The sequence below is a fragment of the Myotis brandtii genome, unplaced genomic scaffold, assembly GCF_000412655.1.
Source record: "Myotis brandtii unplaced genomic scaffold, ASM41265v1 scaffold350, whole genome shotgun sequence".
Classification (NCBI taxonomy): domain Eukaryota; kingdom Metazoa; phylum Chordata; class Mammalia; order Chiroptera; family Vespertilionidae; genus Myotis; species Myotis brandtii.
Genome location: NW_005363468.1, coordinates 712,828 through 717,830, shown reverse-complemented (window position 1 = coordinate 717,830; position 5,003 = coordinate 712,828). Strand labels below are relative to the sequence as shown.

Below are 5,003 nucleotides of genomic sequence, written 5' to 3'. Positions count from 1 at the left end.
CAATGGGAAGGGTAGCGGTCGTACGCTAATTACCATGTTTCTCTTTTATTAGTGTAGATTAGAGGCCTATTGCATGAAGAGATTCGTGCAATAGGCCTTCCCTTCCCCTGGCTGCCAGCACAGGTTTTCCTCCGGCATTCAGGACCCAGGCCTTCACTCCGGCCCGGAGCCTTCTGTCTTCGCTCCGCCGCTTTGCGCCGACATATGCAAATTAACCGCCATCTTTGTTGGGTTAATTTGCATGCTCTCCCGATTGGCTGGTAAGTGTAGCGGAGGGACGGTCAATTTACATGTTTGTCTATTATTAGGTAAGATGCTACTTTCCTGGTCTAGTGGACAGATTTTGCCCTTCTGGTCTGATAGAGCAGCAAAGGAGCAAGGTCTCAAACTAAAGCTGTTCTATAAATCATCACTCAGCTTCTGCTCAGAAAACAGAGTAAATGATTCTTTGTTAGTTTCCACTGGTGTAAGGCATAAATGGCCCCTAAGAAGTATATCATGAAAAGGATGGAAGAGACATAATTACTTAACTACTGTTACCATAGTAGGCTCGGGTAAACACTAGCATTTCCCTCCTAAACTGGTTTGAGCAGGGGCAAGAGAAATCCAGCTTCTCATCAAGCTTTATTGACATAGTTTATAAGCTGAAGACTGGTGTGAAAACCCCTCGAACGTTCAACCACAGAGAAAATCCCCACTCTAAGCCAACCACTGCGTCTACTTCAGTTTTAGTTTGGGGAACTAGGTCAGCCTCTGTTCTGTTGTGGTAAGAGAAAAATTAGTGTGGCTCCTTATAAGTGCAAATAGTGACTAATTTAACCGTTAATTCTTAAAACATTGGCAACATACAGTATTGAAAGCTATTACAAATTTTTTTTGACATACTCATTTCCTTTGTCACCTTTTTACTCCTCTTGACACAAATCAGTGTGTTAAAAAGTTAACTTTGTGGTGGTGGGAGTTGGGGGGGGGATTAATCGGGGAACTTATATGATATATGCATAGCCCATGGACACAGACAATAGTGTGGCGAAGGCTTGGAAGGGACGGGAGTAGGGAAAAGGGGGTCAATGTTGAAAACACACACACACACACATATGCACACACAAAAACAAAGCAGACATCTGTAATACTTTCAACAATAAAGATAACTTTAAAAAAATTAATTAAAAAAAGTTAACTTTGCTCGCCCTGGCCAGTTTTCTCAATGGTTAGAGTGTCGGCTCGAGGACCAAAGGGTTGTGGGTTTGATTCTGGGTCAAGGGCACATACTTCGGTTGCAAGCTCAATCCCTGGCCTGTCGGGTGCATGCAGGAAACAACCAATTGATGTGTCTCTCTCACATCGATGTTTCTGTCTCTCTCACACATATAGATATTTCTTTTGCTCTCTTTCTCCCTCCCTCTATCCGTTCCGTCCACTCTCTTCTAAAAATCAATGGGAAAATATTCTCGGTGAGGAGTAAAAGAAAAAAGTTAACTTTGCTTAATCTTTGAACCAAGGAAAATATAAGAAGAAAACCAAATAAAGTAAATTTTAGAACAACACACCAATATTGTTCATAATATGGGTGCATAGTCTTTTTGAGTTAATATTATATCTCTGATATTCTTTATTATTTCAAAGCAATATAAGGTTCTAGAAGTGAACATTGGCCTGTTCCAAGGATGTTTACAGAATGCAAGAGAAAATTAATTCTATTGACAAACAGAAGCATTGTCTCAAAGTGTGTGTACAATGTCTTGCCTCATTAATTCATTTCCTAGCCACCATCACAGAACAGAGCACCATCCCTACGTCATTACTTTCTTTACTATGATATAAAAACATAAAATAGTACAAAGGAAAGAATCAACTTTCTATCCTGTACAGGGAAAATGCATCCCCAAATTCAAAGTGTAGCATGAGACTCATTTAAAAATAATAAACACATTAGTGAATAGTGATATATGCATAGCCCATGGACACAGACAATAGTGTGGTGAAGGCTTGGAAGGGACGAGAGTGGGGAAGAGGGGGTCAATGTTGAAAACACACACACACACACACACACACACACACACACACACACACACACACAAAAACAAAGCAGACATCTGTAATACTTTCAACAATAAAGATAACTTAAAAAAAATTAATTAAAAAAAAAGTTAACTTTGCTCACCCTGGCCAGTTTGCTCTATGGTTAGAATGTCGGCTCGAGGACTAAAGGGTTGTGGGTTTGATTCTGGGTCAAGGGCACATACTTCGGTTGCAAGCTCAATCCCTGGCCTGTCGGGTGCATGCAGGAAACAACCAATTGATGTGTCTCTCTCACATCAATGTCTCTGTCTCTCTCACACATATAGATGTTTCTTTTGCTCTCTTTCTCCCTCCCTCTATCCGTTCCGCCCACTCTCTCTAAAAATCAATGGGAAAATATCCTCGGTGAGGAGTAAAAGAAAAAAGTTAACTTTGCTTAATCTTTGAACCAAGGAAAATATAAGAAGAAAACCAAATAAAGTAAATTTTAGAACAACACACCAATATTGTTCATAATATGGGTGCATAGTCTTTTTGAGTTAATATTATATCTCTGATATTCTTTATTATTTCAAAGCAATATAAGGTTCTAGAAGTGAACATTGGCCTGTTCCAAGGATGTTTACAGAATGCAAGAGAAAATTAATTCTATTGACAAACAGAAGCATTGTCTCAAAGTGTGTGTACAATGTCTTGCCTCATTAATTCATTTTCTAGCCACCATCACAGAACAGAGCACCATCCCTATGTCATTACTTTCTTTACTATGATATGAAAACATAAAATAGTACAAAGGAAAGAATCAACTTCCTATCCTGTACAGGGAAAATGCATCCACAAATTCAAAGTGTAGCATGAGACTCATTTAAAAATAATAAACACATTAGTGAATAGTAGTATTACAATTTTAATATTCAAAATATTAAGGTTATTTTATGGATTTTCACTTATTTGTTATTAGTTTTATATAATTGCACAGTTCTGATAACAAACGATGTAAAGCTCACTGCTATGATCCCATACTCTTATGTAATTAGTGATAGAACAATACAGTTTTAGAATGCCACAGTAAACAGTTTTATATGAAATGAGCTAATTACCGTGTGGGATCATGATGTAGCCCTATTAATAAATTTAAAAAGCCAAAATACATCTGGGGCCATTGTACCATTTAATTTATTAGACTCCTTAATACAGCTAAAATTCAGAAAGAAAACAACCCTAGTTCGTAAAGTGATAATAATCATATTGGAGAGATAAAATGTGAGAGGATAGGACATAGAGATAACATGAATTTTGAAGAATTCATGAAACATCCCATTCTCATTCCTCTCATTCCATTCTACACACTGCATCTTATGGCATCATTATGGTATCTTATTCTTTATGACTATGATAAGTTATTTGTCAAAAAGAACCTCAATAAGCTGATTCATTGTCATGGTTCCCTTCCCAAGGCTGTGAACTTGGAAGGTAGTAATATTTAAACTTTGTTACTTATTCCAGTTCTGGTAAGATGCATTTTACTTATAAATCTGCAGGTATACAAACATGCATGCACATATACATATGGGAGGAAGAATGAAAATAATTGGCTAAAATTAATTTTCAGTTGATATTTGGCTTTATTACATGCCTCCAAATTTGAATTTTATTGTATTTTACAGCTATCCCATGTTTTAAAATTTAGCTTCTGCAGCACTAAATTAATGTTAATATTAATAAACTAATAGTAATATCTCATATTTGTATAGCATGCTATAATTTTAAATATAAGCTCCAAAATATAATTGCAAATAATGAAGTGCCATTGCTCTATTCTAGAAGAGGGTACTTAGTCCAGAAAGGTTAAAAATTGTGCCAGACATCACAAAATTAAAATGTGACTGAGTCCTATATTTCATTCTGTTTCCCAACATGTTTAAAAATGGCATTTATGTAGAATAGAGTCCCTAAACCATATATGTGTACGACTGAATTTGAATGAAAAATTTTTAAACAGCTTGGTCACATTACTTAATCTTTGCACCCCTCAATGTCCTCATCTCTAAAATGGAGATTGTAGTCATCCTGCCTCACAAGATAGTTGCGAGTTAATTCATGGAGACTCATACAGCAGTGCTCAGTGAATGTTAACCTTTGCAATTACTGAGACAACTAAATTTTATATTCTTTTCCTTGGTTCATAAATAATCCTGCTTTTGAGGAGATGGCCTTACTCTTCTAAGTTCAAGTCCATGTTCTTCCTTTTATTTCATATATTTGAGGTAGATTTTTTTAAAAAAGTGACTTCCATACTTTTACTTATGTGTATGTATTATATGTGTACCTTTTTTTTAAAAAAAATTTATTTTTAACTAGAGGCCCAGTGCATGAAATTTGTGCACTGGGGGGGGGTCCCCTCAGCCTGGCCTGCGCCCTCTTGCAGTCTGGGAGCCCTCAGGGGATGTCTGACTGATGGCTTAGGCCTGCTCCCTACAAGGAGAGGGCCTAAGCTGTCAGTCGGACATCCATAGCACTGCTGTGGAGGCGGGAGAGGCTCCTGCCATCGCCACTGTGCTTGCCAGCCGTGAGCCCGGCTTCTAGCTGAGTGGCACTTCCACAGAGGGAGTGCACTGACCACCAGGGAGCAGCTCCTGCATTGAGTGTCAGCCCCTTGGTGGTTAGTGCATATCATAGCAACCAGTCGTTCCACCATTCAGTCAATTTGCATATTAGGGTTTTATTATCTACACTAATAAAAGAGAAACATGGTAATTGGCGTACGACCGCTACCCTTTTCATTGGCTAATCAGTGAGTATATGCAAATTAACTGTCAGCCAAGATGGCGGCCGGCAGCCAGGCACTGAAGCGAGCACGAGGCTTGCTTGCTGCAGACTCCAACATTCCCCGCCTCACTTGCCAGCCTCTCAGTTGCAACTCTAAGCAACTATATACTATGTTGCAAATAAGAAGGTAAACAAAACCCCAGAAAACAGCC

At 38.3% G+C, this 5,003-nt stretch overlaps 1 long non-coding RNA gene across 1 annotated transcript in view; it reads left to right on the top strand.

The window, feature by feature from the left end:
* Nucleotides 1-224: 224 nt before the first annotated feature.
* The window catches only part of LOC106727029, a 6,897-nt gene continuing 2,118 nt past the window's right edge, over nt 225-5,003 (top strand). Inside the window, exons 1-2 of the long non-coding RNA XR_001363178.1 lie at nt 225-296; nt 395-396. This is a non-coding gene — a long non-coding RNA (uncharacterized LOC106727029). The remainder of the gene's footprint in view (nt 297-394; nt 397-5,003) is intronic.